Source organism: Anomaloglossus baeobatrachus, chromosome 1 (genome assembly GCF_048569485.1).
Source record: "Anomaloglossus baeobatrachus isolate aAnoBae1 chromosome 1, aAnoBae1.hap1, whole genome shotgun sequence".
NCBI lineage: Eukaryota > Metazoa > Chordata > Amphibia > Anura > Aromobatidae > Anomaloglossus > Anomaloglossus baeobatrachus.
This window is the reverse complement of record NC_134353.1, coordinates 683,739,606-683,756,591: the sequence shown is the minus strand read 5'-3', so window position 1 is coordinate 683,756,591 and position 16,986 is coordinate 683,739,606.

Here is a 16,986-nt window from a genome sequence, read left to right as displayed (position 1 = left end):
AGGACTTGTTTTCATAATGCATCTTACTTGTTTAGATGTTCTTTTGCACACTTCTGAAGCTTGAGAGATTTTTTTCTGATGACTCTTCCATGAAGGCCATATTTGTAAAGGTGTATTTGATCAGTAGAACAATGTACCACAACTCCAGAGACTACTAAATCTTCCTGAAGGTCTTTTGAAGTCAGGCAGAGGTTCTACTTTTGCCTTTCTAATCCTACGAGCAGCTCTCACAGAAAATTTGCTTGGTTTGATACATTATCTTGACCTCTACTGTTCTGTTAACTGCTAATACTTAATTACATTTCAAACTGAGGAAAGGGCATCTTGAAAATTATTTCTATAGCCTACATTTTTGGGCCTCCTCCATTTTCATTTTTAGAGTGCTAGGCAGCTGCTTAGAAGAATCTATGGCTGCAATGTTTTGGCACATGAATAGAGGAGGATGGGTGCTTATAAATAGAGTTGAGCGCGGTTCGTGGTTCAAGGTTCTCCAGTTCTAGGCTCGAGTAATTTTGGGGCCTGTTCTAGATCGAACTAGAACTCGAGCTTTTTGCAAAAGCTCGATAGTTCTAGAAACGTTCGAGAACGGTTCTAGCAGCAAAAAAACAGCTAATTCCTAGCTTGGTTTCCGCTGTAATAGTGTAAGTCACTCTGTGAATCACACTATTATGACATTTCAGTGTATAGTGTGCGTGAACAGCGCCTTCAGATCACTGCTGTTTCTATAATGGCGATCGCCATTTTTTTTTTTTTTTTCCTTGTCTTCCTTCCCAAAGCGCGCGCGAGTAGTGGGGCGGGCCAGCATGTCAGCCAATCCCAGACACACACACAGCTAAGTGGACTTTTAGCCAGAGAAGCAACGGCATGTGTGATAGGATGTCCATGTCACATGTCCCTGCATTATAAAACCGGACATTTTCCTCCAGGACGCCATTATCTCTTCTGCGTCTTTGGTGTCAGACATCACTGTCGCAGCACCGTCCTCCTGAGTCCTATCGCCGATACAGCTGTATGCGCTCCATACACAGCGTTAGACAGCTTAGGGAGAGCACTTTCTATCAGTCCTTTTAAGGGCTCAAACCGGCAGGGTCAGAGAGCCATAGGTGACAGGTCCTGAAAACAGAGACAGCGTCTGTGTAGCCAAGGTCAGGGATTTTGTCGCTGCATTTCACCATTAGGAGGGAATAGAAAGGCAGGCTTCCATTCCTCTACCCAGAGCCCCACAATCCTGGCACTGTACCCTCCTGTCCTCTGCACACTCCAACTCATTATAACTAAGCCATTATACTAGCAAACACTCAGTGTACCTAGTGGCATCCTAAACGTGGCTATTGGACTTTGCTATAGTCCCACTAGTGCAAAGACATTTGCAGAGCACGTCTGCCTGCATTGCACATTCCAACTCTTTTTAACTAAGCCATTATACTAGCAAACAGTCAGTGTACCTAGTGGCATCCTAAACGTGGCTATTGTACTTTTGTCTAGTCACACTATTGCAAAGATATTTGCATCACGTCTGCCTGCATTGCACACTCAAACTCTTTTTAACTAAGCCATTATGCTAGCAAACAGTCAGTGTACCTAGTGGCATCCTAAACGTGGCTATTGGACTTTTGTGTAGTCACACTATTGCAAAGATATTTGCATCACGTCTGCCTGCATTGCACACTCCAACTCTTTTTAACTAAGTCATTATACTAGCAAACAGTCAGTGTACCTAGTGGCATCCTAAACGTGGCTATTGGACTTTTGTCTATTCACACTATTGTAAAGATATTTGCAGCACGTCTGCCTGCATTGCACACTCCAACTTTTTTTAACTAAGCCATTATACTAGCAAACAGTCAGTGTACCTAGTGGCATCCTAAACGTGGCTATTGTACTTTTGTCTATTCACACTATTGTAAAGATATTTGCAGCACGTCTGCCTGCATTGCACACTCCAACTTTTTTTTAACTAAGCCATTATGCTAGCAAACAGTCAGTGTACCTAGTGGCATCCTAAACGTGGCTATTGTACTTTTGTCTATTCACACTATTGTAAAGATATTTGCAGCACGTCTGCCTGCATTGCACACTCCAACTTTTTTTAACTAAGCCATTATGCTAGCAAACAGTCAGTGTACCTAGTGGCATCCTAAACGTGGCTATTGTACTTTTGTCTATTCACACTATTGTAAAGATATTTGCAGCACGTCTGCCTGCATTGCACACTCAAACTCTTTTTAACTAAGCCATTATACTAGCAAACAGTCAGTGTACCTAGTGGCATACAAGAAGTGGCTATTGTACTTTTGTCTATTCACACTATTGTAAAGATATTTGCAGCACGTCTGCCTGCATTGCACAGTCCAACTTTTTTTAACTAAGCCATTATACTAGCAAACAGTCAGTGTACCTAGTGGCATCCTAAACGTGGCTATTGTACTTTTGTCTATTCACACTATTGTAAAGATATTTGCAGCACGTCTGCCTGCATTGCACACTCAAACTCTTTTTAACTAAGCCATTATGCTAGCAAACAGTCAGTGTACCTAGTGGCATCCTAAACGTGGCTATTGGACTTTTGTCTATTCACACTATTGTAAAGATATTTGCAGCACGTCTGCCTGCATTGCACACTCAAACTCTTTTTAACTAAGCCATTATACTAGCAAACAGTCAGTGTACCTAGTGGCATCCTAAACGTGGCTATTGTACTTTTGTTTATTCACACTATTGTAAAGATATTTGCAGCACGTCTGCCTGCATTGCACACTCCAACTCTTTTTAACTAAGCCATTATGCTAGCAAACAGTCAGTGTACCTAGTGGCATCCTAAACGTGGCTATTGTACTTTTGTCTATTCACACTATTGTAAAGATATTTGCAGCACGTCTGCCTGCATTGCACACTCCAACTCTTTTTAACTAAGCCATTATGCTAGCAAACAGTCAGTGTACCTAGTGGCATCCTAAACGTGGCTATTGTACTTTTGTCTATTCACACTATTGTAAAGATATTTGCAGCACGTCTGCCTGCATTACACACTCCAACTTTTTTTAACTAAGCCATTATACTAGCAAACAGTCAGTGTACCTAGTGGCATCCTAAACGTGGCTATTGTACTTTTGTCTATTCACACTATAAAGATATTTGCAGCACGTCTGCCTGCATTGCACACTCAAACTCTTTTTAACTAAGCCATTATACTAGCAAACAGTCAGTGTACCTTGTGGCATCCTAAACAAGGCTATTGTACTTTTGTCTATTCACACTATTGTAAAGATATTTGCAGCACGTCTGCCTGCATTGCACGCTCAAACTCTTTTTAACTAAGCCATTATACTAGCAAACAGTCAGTGTACCTAGTGGCATACAAGAAGTGGCTATTGTACTTTTGTCTATTCACACTATTGTAAAGATATTTGCAGCACGTCTGCCTGCATTGCACACTCCAACTTTTTTTAACTAAGCCATTATGCTAGCAAACAGTCAGTGTACCTAGTGGCATCCTAAACGTGGCTATTGTACTTTTGTCTATTCACACTATTGTAAAGATATTTGCAGCACGTCTGCCTGCATTGCCCACTCCAACTTTTTTTAACTAAGCCATTATGCTAGCAAACAGTCAGTGTACCTAGTGGCATCCTAAACGTGGCTATTGTACTTTTGTCTATTCACACTATTGTAAAGATATTTGCAGCACGTCTGCCTGCATTGCACACTCAAACTCTTTTTAACTAAGCCATTATACTAGCAAACAGTCAGTGTACCTAGTGGCATACAAGAAGTGGCTATTGTACTTTTGTCTATTCACACTATTGTAAAGATATTTGCAGCACGTCTGCCTGCATTGCACACTCAAACTCTTTTTAACTAAGCCATTATACTAGCAAAAAGTCAGTGTACCTAGTGGCATACAAGAAGTGGCTATTGTACTTTTGTCTATTCACACTATTGTAAAGATATTTGCAGCACGTCTGCCTGCATTGCACACTCCAACTCTTTTTAACTAAGCCATTATGCTAGCAAACAGTCAGTGTACCTAGTGGCATCCTAAACGTGGCTATTGTACTTTTGTCTATTCACACTATTGTAAAGATATTTGCAGCACGTCTGCCTGCATTGCACACTCCAACTTTTTTTAACTAAGCCATTATACTAGCAAGCAGTCAGTGTACCTAGTGGCATACAAGAAGTGGCTATTGTACTTTTGTCTATTCACACTATTGTAAAGATATTTGCAGCACGTCTGCCTGCATTGCACACTCCAACTCTTTTTAACTAAGCCATTATGCTAGCAAACAGTCAGTGTACCTTGTGGCATCCTAAACGTGGCTATTGTACTTTTGTCTATTCACACTATTGTAAAGATATTTGCAGCACGTCTGCCTGCATTGCACGCTCAAACTCTTTTTAACTAAGCCATTATACTAGCATACAGTCAGTGTACCTAGTGGCATACAAGAAGTGGCTATTGTACTTTTGTCTATTCACAGTATTGTAAAGATATTTGCAGCACGTCTGCCTGCATTGCACACTCCAACTTTTTTTAACTAAGCCATTATGCTAGCAAACAGTCAGTGTACCTAGTGGCATCCTAAACGTGGCTATTGTACTTTTGTCTATTCACACTATTGTAAAGATATTTGCAGCACGTCTGCCTGCATTGCCCACTCCAACTTTTTTTAACTAAGCCATTATGCTAGCAAACAGTCAGTGTACCTAGTGGCATCCTAAACGTGGCTATTGTACTTTTGTCTATTCACACTATTGTAAAGATATTTGCAGCACGTCTGCCTGCATTGCACACTCAAACTCTTTTTAACTAAGCCATTATACTAGCAAACAGTCAGTGTACCTAGTGGCATCCTAAACGTGGCTATTGTACTTTTGTCTATTCACACTATTGTAAAGATATTTGCAGCACGTCTGCCTGCATTGCACACTCAAACTCTTTTTAACTAAGCCATTATACTAGCAAACAGTCAGTGTACCTAGTGGCATACAAGAAGTGGCTATTGTACTTTTGTCTATTCACACTATTGTAAAGATATTTGCAGCACGTCTGCCTGCATTGCACACTCCAACTCTTTTTAACTAAGCCATTATGCTAGCAAACAGTCAGTGTACCTAGTGGCATCCTAAACGTGGCTATTGTACTTTTGTCTATTCACACTATTGTAAAGATATTTGCAGCACGTCTGCCTGCATTGCCCACTCCAACTTTTTTTAACTAAGCCATTATGCTAGCAAACAGTCAGTGTACCTAGTGGCATCCTAAACGTGGCTATTGTACTTTTGTCTATTCACACTATTGTAAAGATATTTGCAGCACGTCTGCCTGCATTGCACACTCAAACTCTTTTTAACTAAGCCATTATACTAGCAAACAGTCAGTGTACCTAGTGGCATCCTAAACGTGGCTATTGTACTTTTGTCTATTCACACTATTGTAAAGATATTTGCAGCACGTCTGCCTGCATTGCACACTCAAACTCTTTTTAACTAAGCCATTATACTAGCAAACAGTCAGTGTACCTAGTGGCATACAAGAAGTGGCTATTGTACTTTTGTCTATTCACACTATTGTAAAGATATTTGCAGCACGTCTGCCTGCATTGCACACTCCAACTCTTTTTAACTAAGCCATTATGCTAGCAAACAGTCAGTGTACCTAGTGGCATCCTAAACGTGGCTATTGTACTTTTGTCTATTCACACTATTGTAAAGATATTTGCAGCACGTCTGCCTGCATTGCACACTCCAACTTTTTTTAACTAAGCCATTATACTAGCAAACAGTCAGTGTACCTAGTGGCATACAAGAAGTGGCTATTGTACTTTTGTCTATTCACACTATTGTAAAGATATTTGCAGCACGTCTGCCTGCATTGCACACTCCAACTCTTTTTAACTAAGCCATTATGCTAGCAAACAGTCAGTGTACCTAGTGGCATCCTAAACGTGGCTATTGTACTTTTGTCTATTCACACTATTGTAAAGATATTTGCAGCACGTCTGCCTGCATTGCACACTCAAACTCTTTTTAACTAAGCCATTATACTAGCAAACAGTCAGTGTACCTAGTGGCATACAAGAAGTGGCTATTGTACTTTTGTCTATTCACACTATTGTAAAGATATTTGCAGCACGTCTGCCTGCATTGCACACTCAAACTCTTTTTAACTAAGCCATTATACTAGCAAACAGTCAGTGTACCTAGTGGCATACAAGAAGTGGCTATTGTACTTTTGTCTATTCACACTATTGTAAAGATATTTGCAGCACGTCTGCCTGCATTGCACACTCAAACTCTTTTTAACTAAGCCATTATACTAGCAAAAAGTCAGTGTACCTAGTGGCATACAAGAAGTGGCTATTGTACTTTTGTCTATTCACACTATTGTAAAGATATTTGCAGCACGTCTGCCTGCATTGCACACTCCAACTCTTTTTAACTAAGCCATTATGCTAGCAAACAGTCAGTGTACCTAGTGGCATCCTAAACGTGGCTATTGTACTTTTGTCTATTCACACTATTGTAAAGATATTTGCAGCACGTCTGCCTGCATTGCACACTCCAACTTTTTTTAACTAAGCCATTATACTAGCAAGCAGTCAGTGTACCTAGTGGCATACAAGAAGTGGCTATTGTACTTTTGTCTATTCACACTATTGTAAAGATATTTGCAGCACGTCTGCCTGCATTGCACACTCCAACTCTTTTTAACTAAGCCATTATGCTAGCAAACAGTCAGTGTACCTTGTGGCATCCTAAACGTGGCTATTGTACTTTTGTCTATTCACACTATTGTAAAGATATTTGCAGCACGTCTGCCTGCATTGCACGCTCAAACTCTTTTTAACTAAGCCATTATACTAGCATACAGTCAGTGTACCTAGTGGCATACAAGAAGTGGCTATTGTACTTTTGTCTATTCACAGTATTGTAAAGATATTTGCAGCACGTCTGCCTGCATTGCACACTCCAACTTTTTTTAACTAAGCCATTATGCTAGCAAACAGTCAGTGTACCTAGTGGCATCCTAAACGTGGCTATTGTACTTTTGTCTATTCACACTATTGTAAAGATATTTGCAGCACGTCTGCCTGCATTGCCCACTCCAACTTTTTTTAACTAAGCCATTATGCTAGCAAACAGTCAGTGTACCTAGTGGCATCCTAAACGTGGCTATTGTACTTTTGTCTATTCACACTATTGTAAAGATATTTGCAGCACGTCTGCCTGCATTGCACACTCAAACTCTTTTTAACTAAGCCATTATACTAGCAAACAGTCAGTGTACCTAGTGGCATCCTAAACGTGGCTATTGTACTTTTGTCTATTCACACTATTGTAAAGATATTTGCAGCACGTCTGCCTGCATTGCACACTCAAACTCTTTTTAACTAAGCCATTATACTAGCAAACAGTCAGTGTACCTAGTGGCATACAAGAAGTGGCTATTGTACTTTTGTCTATTCACACTATTGTAAAGATATTTGCAGCACGTCTGCCTGCATTGCACACTCCAACTCTTTTTAACTAAGCCATTATGCTAGCAAACAGTCAGTGTACCTAGTGGCATCCTAAACGTGGCTATTGTACTTTTGTCTATTCACACTATTGTAAAGATATTTGCAGCACGTCTGCCTGCATTGCCCACTCCAACTTTTTTTAACTAAGCCATTATGCTAGCAAACAGTCAGTGTACCTAGTGGCATCCTAAACGTGGCTATTGTACTTTTGTCTATTCACACTATTGTAAAGATATTTGCAGCACGTCTGCCTGCATTGCACACTCAAACTCTTTTTAACTAAGCCATTATACTAGCAAACAGTCAGTGTACCTAGTGGCATCCTAAACGTGGCTATTGTACTTTTGTCTATTCACACTATTGTAAAGATATTTGCAGCACGTCTGCCTGCATTGCACACTCAAACTCTTTTTAACTAAGCCATTATACTAGCAAACAGTCAGTGTACCTAGTGGCATACAAGAAGTGGCTATTGTACTTTTGTCTATTCACACTATTGTAAAGATATTTGCAGCACGTCTGCCTGCATTGCACACTCCAACTCTTTTTAACTAAGCCATTATGCTAGCAAACAGTCAGTGTACCTAGTGGCATCCTAAACGTGGCTATTGTACTTTTGTCTATTCACACTATTGTAAAGATATTTGCAGCACGTCTGCCTGCATTGCACACTCCAACTTTTTTTAACTAAGCCATTATACTAGCAAACAGTCAGTGTACCTAGTGGCATACAAGAAGTGGCTATTGTACTTTTGTCTATTCACACTATTGTAAAGATATTTGCAGCACGTCTGCCTGCATTGCACACTCCAACTCTTTTTAACTAAGCCATTATGCTAGCAAACAGTCAGTGTACCTAGTGGCATCCTAAACGTGGCTATTGGACTTTTGTCTATTCACACTATTGTAAAGATATTTGCAGCACGTCTGCCTGCATTGCACACTCAAACTCTTTTTAACTAAGCCATTATACTAGCAAACAGTCAGTGTACCTAGTGGCATCCTAAACGTGGCTATTGTACTTTTGTCTATTCACACTATTGTAAAGATATTTGCAGCACGTCTGCCTGCATTGCACACTCCAACTCTTTTTAACTAAGCCATTATGCTAGCAAACAGTCAGTGCACCTAGTGGCATCCTAAACGTGGCTATTGTACTTTTGTCTATTCACACTATTGTAAAGATATTTGCAGCACATCTGCCTGCATTGCACACTCCAACTCTTTTTAACTAAGCCATTATGCTAGCAAACAGTCAGTGTACCTAGTGGCATCCTAAACGTGGCTATTGTACTTTTGTCTATTCACACTATTGTAAAGATATTTGCAGCACGTCTGCCTGCATTGCACACTCCAACTTTTTTTAACTAAGCCATTATACTAGCAAACAGTCAGTGTACCTAGTGGCATCCTAAACGTGGCTATTGTACTTTTGTCTATTCACACTATTGTAAAGATATTTGCAGCACGTCTGCCTGCATTGCACGCTCAAACTCTTTTTAACTAAGCCATTATACTAGCAAACAGTCAGTGTACCTAGTGGCATACAAGAAGTGGCTATTGTACTTTTGTCTATTCACACTATTGTAAAGATATTTGCAGCACGTCTGCCTGCATTGCACACTCCAACTCTTTTTAACTAAGCCATTATGCTAGCATACAGTCAGTGTACCTAGTGGCATCCTAAACGTGGCTATTGTACTTTTGTCTATTCACACTATTGTAAAGATATTTGCAGCACGTCTGCCTGCATTGCACACTCCAACTTTTTTTAACTAAGCCATTATACTAGCAAGCAGTCAGTGTACCTAGTGGCATACAAGAAGTGGCTATTGTACTTTTGTCTATTCACACTATTGTAAAGATATTTGCAGCACGTCTGCCTGCATTGCACACTCCAACTCTTTTTAACTAAGCCATTATGCTAGCAAACAGTCAGTGTACCTAGTGGCATCCTAAACGTGGCTATTGTACTTTTGTCTATTCACACTATTGTAAAGATATTTGCAGCACGTCTGCCTGCATTGCACACTCCAACTTTTTTTAACTAAGCCATTATACTAGCAAACAGTCAGTGTACCTAGTGGCATCCTAAACGTGGCTATTGTACTTTTGTCTATTCACACTATTGTAAAGATATTTGCAGCACGTCTGCCTGCATTGCACACTCAAACTCTTTTTAACTAAGCCATTATACTAGCAAACAGTCAGTGTACCTAGTGGCATACAAGAAGTGGCTATTGTACTTTTGTCTATTCACACTATTGTAAAGATATTTGCAGCACGTCTGCCTGCATTGCACACTCCAACTCTTTTTAACTAAGCCATTATGCTAGCAAACAGTCAGTGTACCTAGTGGCATCCTAAACGTGGCTATTGTACTTTTGTCTATTCACACTATTGTAAAGATATTTGCAGCACGTCTGCCTGCATTGCACACTCAAACTCTATTTAACTAAGCCATTATACTAGCAAACAGTCAGTGTACCTAGTGGCATACAAGAAGTGGCTATTGTACTTTTGTCTATTCACACTATTGTAAAGATATTTGCAGCACGTCTGCCTGCATTGCACAGTCCAACTTTTTTTAACTAAGCCATTATACTAGCAAACAGTCAGTGTACCTAGTGGCATCCTAAACGTGGCTATTGGACTTTTGTCTAGTCACACTAGTGCAAATCTATGTGCAGCACCTCTGCATGACACCCTCCTGCTCTGTTTTTAATAAGCTATAATGATAGCAAAAAATACTGCCATTTAGTGGCATCATAGAACTGGCTGTTGTATTCCATTAGTGCCCCACTGGTGACAAGCTATTTATAGCACCTCTACATGACACCCTCATGCACATTTTGCTATTCTAATGTTATAGCAAACTCATGGAATTCATTGCTGCATTTGATAATTCGGAGGGATAGAAAGTCAGGCTTCCTTTAGCTTTTCCTTCTGTTCATAGACAGCATCTCCAAGAGCAATTTCCCCTCCACGTCTAAGTGTGGAGAGGCAGCTAGTGCGCATGCGTGTGCCGATTTACCCCAGCTGCAGCCTAATTACAGTGTTTCGCCTAGTGAGTATGCCCAGCCTGACTGTGTTATTCCTGACGCTAAGTCTTCATTTCGGGATACAGCGCATGCTCCCACACTAAGTGTGAAAAGCCTCTTTGCACAGGTGCTTGCATTCCGTGCCGGGTCTAAGTCCTGTTTTGTGCCTAGACACCATGCTAAAGCTGATAGTCTTTTTTCAGAGACTGTATTTCATGCTACTGAGCATGCTCAGGCACTTACTGCATCAGAGACTAGGTCCGGTAATGAACTCTTTGGCCCTGCCCCTGATGTGGGGGGGCACATATAGACCACAGGGCATCAGGTGTCCTCCCAAATGGCTTGCAGAGGCCCACCCCTATGACTTTTCACCGCATTATTGATGGTCAGACGATGACTGGTGAGGTGTTTGGGTCATGGCAGCCATGAGGTCATCATTGAAGTTGCGGTTCCAAATAGGACGCTAGTTATGCCACTCATGACGTGTCACTCTACTTTTGTCTCCAGGAGGTGCATTGTGGTTCACCCTGGTTTGGGGCGGACCCAGGTTATAAAAGGGGCTGGAGCCAACAAGGAGGTGCGCAGTCTTCTATTATGCTCCGAAAGAGCACACCTCCATGTGTTGAACCCATTGCGGCTTTAGGCCAGAGGTAGGCAGGGATAGGGTGTCGATGCAGGCCACCACCACAGTTGGTAACGCAGAACGGTTAAGACCAGCTCCTGTCCTACCAGTCCTGCTTGTGCAGCCCAGTGGCATTAACAGGCCTGCTGCTGCTGATGCGCCTGCTGTCCACAGGTGTGCCCCTACGCACACGGTCAGCGTACTCAATGGCCCCTGTGTTGTTAACAGGGAGTTCCTGGGCTGGGTGGGCATGTGGACCCTGTGACGCTAACAGGGCTCACAGTCTCCAGATCCGAATGGCGTCTAACTCGGTTCAGGCTACTATTAGTTTCATAGCCACACAGCTCTGTATCCTCCACCAAACCTTCCAGTTGCCAACCTCTCCTTTTCCAACTGGGAGCACGGTGGACACTGACTGCTGATGGGGATATATACCTTTCTCTTTCTTTTCTTATTAATTTTCGTTATATAGCGGTAACATAGTATATACCACTTTATCCAAATCTGCCAGTCCCACTGTAACAGATGGTGTTTCTTCAGCAAATGTTACTGTTGCTTAACCACAAAATCCACGGACCAAAACTTTTTTCCCCTTTCCAACACAACTGTTCCCCTTTCCACCAGCATCTGTCCTTTTTCAACTCATTTTGGTATATGACCAAAAGTGCAACTCTGCAGGGACACCGTACTCAACGCCATCTCAGCACAGCAGCCATCCCTCGGTCCCTCCGATGTGGACAAGTAAAAGACCATTTCCTCCTATCCATGACAAAGCGTTGAGATTCACTCTGTGCAGCACTGGTGTTTAGTGGAAAAGTAGATCTAAGATTGCGTACCACATTCTGCAGATACTCCTGTATACGTGCGTCCATTTCTATGGCAGGAATTATTTTGCCAAATTTTGTCTTGTACCGGGGATGTAACAGTGTGGCAACCCAGTATTCTGGATTACTTTGAATTCGTACAATCCGAGGGTCATGTTGTAGGTAGTGCAGCAAGAAGCCGCTCATGTGTCTTGTGCATCCAGGAGGACCAAGTCCTTGGTGTGTTGGTGGCAGAGAGGTGAGAATCGTGCCTCCTTCCTCTGCCCTCTCCACACAACCTCGCACAACCGAAATGTGAGCAAGCTCTCACTCATCTGCTGAGTCTTCCATGCCCATCGCCAGTTCGTCCTCCATTTCTTCATGGGCTCCTGCACCTTCCTCAACACTTTTTGCTGATACTATGCGCCCTTGTTAATCCCTCTCCCTCACAATGACTGCCGCATAGGTGCCGCTGACCATCTGGACCTCGTAGATCTTGTTATCCCTTCCGCATATGACTCCTCCTGTACTTCCTCCCCTTCCTCTTGTCCCAACACCTGACTCCGAATAATAATTACAGTGCGCTCCATCATGTAGATGACCAGAATTGTCACGCTGAGAATGACATTGCCAGTGCTAAACATCTTCGTCGACATTTGTAAACTGTGTAGCAGGGTGCATAGGTCCTTGATCTGACATCACTCCAGCAGCGTGATCTGCACCACCTCTGGATCAAGTTATCCCAGGCTATATGTCATAACGTATTGCAGCAGGGTTCGGCGGTGCTGCCACAAACGCTGCAACATGTGCAGATTCAAAATCCTGCGTGTGGGCACATCACATTTCAGGCGTTTAACCACCAGACCTAAAGACTTCTGTAGCGACGAAAGTTGTTGAGCTGCTGTGTGCGCACGATGGAAGTGAGCACATAGCGAGCGTGCACGCTGCACAAGGCCATGTAGGCCGGGATGGTGTTTTAAAAATTGCTTGAGAATTAGGTTCAACACGTGAGCCATACAAGGCACGTGTGTCACATTGCCCTGACGATGGCCCGCAGCCAGGTTTGCATCATTGCTGCACACGGCTGTTAAGTCACCAACGGAGTCCGCTCTGTCAATTTGTACTCCGGTCGCCAGGTGACAATGTGTTCCTTTCATGAATAGTGCTGATGATGGGAGAGGAGTCGATGCCAGCGGCGCAGGTGGACGCAGGTTATGCTCACCCACTGGGCTGCATTACCTTGACAGATGCAGAATCTCTGGCTGAATGTAGCTGGTGGGTATCTCACAGATGAAATACCATCATTCAGCTACAAGCAATGGGAAGACACTACACCCTTTTTTATGCTTATCCTGTCTGCAGACCACTGCCAGACATAGCTATGACCTCTGGTTACTTTTACCCCCAGTTCAGTTTTATGATTTTATGTGCTTGTTACCTGACTACTTTTCCTGCTTGCTGTTTATGTACCTTGTTGGCCGATCCGCATTTCACCTCTGCTTGTTTTCTGATTAAGTCCTGGCCGTCCCATTCTGTTCCTGTTCCTCAATTAATGTTTTGACCCTGCCTGACTACTATTCTCTGGAACTGCAGCCTTCCACAGGTATTAATCACCTTGGGCCCTGTGCAATTCCTAATCCCTGTATAGGGGTTAAAGGGTTTCAGGGTTCTAGGGGTCCTGCTTGGTGAGTGGCTTCCCTCTAGCCTATCATTAACAGCCCATCTGAGTGTGTGGATCAAGGAAGGCGTTACACCGTGCTCTCTGCAGAAGGCCATGTGGGCCAGGATAGTGCTTTAAAAATTGCTGGACAACCAGGTTCAACACGTGAACCACACAAGCCATGTGTGTCACATTGTCACAGCGAAGGGCCGCACCCATGTTTGCATCATTGTCGCACCCGGCCTTCCCTGGCTGCTGGTTGAGTGGAGACAACCATTGATGAAACTCGGTATCCAGAGCTAACCGTCCACAACTTCTCAGCGGTGTGACTCACATTTCCCATACATTTCAAAGTAAAACTTTGACCGCCTGATGGCATTGAGCTCTGCTGCCAGCATAGTAAGGAGGTGTGTGGTAGTCCTTGTGCGCAGTTACAAGGAAGGGTGGCCTGACCACACAGGGTTTGCGCCAAGGTGGAGGACCCACACGAGGTTGAAGAGGCAGAAGCAGTGTATTAACTTCTACATACAGAAGAAGGATTGAAACAACTCGTGGGGACGGCAAGACTTGTACAGCAGACCCTTCTCCATCTCTCAACATAGTTTGCCAGTGCCCAGTCAGTGACATGTAATGACCCTGTCTATGCTTACTGGTCCAAGTATCTGTGTTGAAATGCACCCTGTCGCACACAGAGTTTCTCAAGGAAGTGGTGATGTTGTGTGCGACATGCTGGTGTAGCGCGGGCATGCTTTACTTGGAGAAGCAGTGGTGATTGGGCATCTTGTACTGGATCACAGCGACAGACATAAGGTCTCTAAAATCCTGTGTGTCCACTAGGCGGAAAGGCAGCATTTCGGTAGCCAACAGCTTACAGAGGGATAGAGTCAACCTCTTAGCTTTGTCATGGGTCGCAGGAAGTGGCCTTTTATTTGACCACATCTGAGGGACAGAGATCTGGCTGCTGTGTGTAGACGGTGTTGAGTAGGGTGTCCCTGGAAAAATGCAGGTTTGTGAGGAAAGTGCAGGCGGAGACATGATGTTGCCTTCATCCAACGTTGGTGCTATCGATGTCTGAGAGAGCTGTACACACTCACTTGTTTCCCCTTCCAAACCAACTGACGACCTACCAAGCAAACTGCCTGTTGCGGTTACAGTGGTGGAAGTTGTGGGTGGAAAAACAGGTGTGACAGCTGTCCCCACAGTCCTAGAAGATGACGAGCGCGCGGATGCACTGGAAGGGGCAGGCGGTGGATGGTTCGCTCCGCTAGGCCGCATTGCAGCACGGTGAGCTTCCCACCGGGCCATATGATATTTATTCATGTGACGATTCATGGAAGAAGTTGTCAAACTGCTGAGGTTTTGACCTCTACTAAGAGAACCATGACAAATTTTACAGATCACATAATTTGGGCGATCTTTTTCTATGTCAAAAAAGGACCAGGCTAGGCAAGGCTTAGAGGCCATGCGACCTGTTGATCCACCCCGAATAATGCTCAGAGGCAGAGTGGTGGCTGAGGATGCAGTTGTAGACATGCTACCAGTGCTCCGACTCTGTCCAGGAAGGCGCAAGGTAACTTCGTCGTCGGTTGCATCCTCCTCCACCGCCTCTGTTGACCTCCTCGAGTGTCTGACTGTGGGTTGACAGTAGGTGGGATCTAGAACTTCATCATCAATTGTTGTGTTTGCACTCCCCTCCCCCTCAGACCGAGCCTCTTCTTGCCCTGACCGAATATTTAAGTTGTCATCCCAATCGGGTATCTGCGTCTCATCTTCATCAGTATGTTCCTCATTGTCTATAACCACAGGTGTTGGAAAGGCAGCATTTTGGTAGCCAACAGTTTGCAGATGCTGAAAGTCAACCTCCAAGCCATGTCATGCCCTTCTAAAAGCATGTAAAACACAGCAAGGGGACTCCAACCACAGTCTCCCTCGTTTCCACTAACTGGGCCACACACACCCCACTTGACTTGCATCAGTTGACCCCCATTTTCAAGATGAAAAAGATGCTTTGCATGAAGCACTCTCAAAAAGACGCGTGCCTTTCGCCTCCCCTGGCTGACCCAGGGGAAGAAAAGTCCTCTGAGAGCCATGTCCACATTGTCAGTGGACAGACGCGTGTGCTTATCTGCCAGCAGACCCCCAGCAGCACTGAAGACAGGTTCCGAGAGAATGCTGGCTGCAGGACATGACAAGATCCCCAAGGCGTACGTGGCGAGCTCAGGCAATTTATCCAGATTGGAAGCCTAAAATGAGCAGGGCTCAAGTTGCACAATAATGGAATCGATGTTTCCTTGCATATACTCATATATCTGTGTGTCCTCCTCTTTTTCCTTGTCCAGCTGTTTTGTTTTCGCATGAGTATATGTCCTTGTCACTTTCCCATGTGTTTGTGTTGTGTTGTGAGTTGTTTGTCACCTTTTGGACACCTTTGAGGGTGTTTTCTAGGTGTTTTTCTGTGTTTGTGATTGCCTGCCATTGTTTCCTATGCAGTTCGAGTTCGGTTCGTCGAACGTTCGACGAGCCGAACTCGAACGGGACCTCCGTTCGGCGAACCGACCTCGAGCCGAACCGGGACCGGTTCGCTCATCTCTACTTATAAAGCTGTGAAATTTGAATCACCTGGCCTTTTATAATGATGATAGTGAACAAATCATAACCCTAACAGGCTAGTTAAGTTCTGAAACCTTGGTTATCTGAGCACACAAATCTGCAAGGAGGTCCAAACTTTGCATCAACATGTACTTTTTGTCCTTTTTAATATGCAAACCTAAAAGTATATTTTTTTATTTTGGCTAAAATACAAAATAAATGTGTCATCTTTACATTTATGCCTTTTAGCGATCATTTCATCTTCAGCTTGCCTAACTGTTTACAAGAACAGTCATTTTTACCAAAGGTGCCCAAACTTTTGCATATCACTGTATATATAGTGGGGGAAGTGAGTATTGAACACATCACCAAATTTCTAAGTAAATATATTTCTAAAGGTGCAGGTGACTTCCGTTCCTCACCAGATGTCAGTAACAACCAATCCAATCCGGAAACAAATAAATTAAACCATAGTTGTGCATAGATTGATATAATGAGACATGACAGTGAAAAAACATTTAACAAATGAAGAAAGAGAAGTGTAAAAACTCATGGAAAGTCATGACACCAGCTGAAATCATTAAAGGGGTTTTCCGACATAAACTCAAAATTTTTTGTTAAGCTAATCTGTGCTGTATTGTCATATAAATCACCCCTACATTGTTATTTTTGTTTACTAACTTTTGTTCCTCTTGAATTATGACTTTATTCTCTGCAGCTCTTTGTTTACATTCAGCTCTAGCAAACT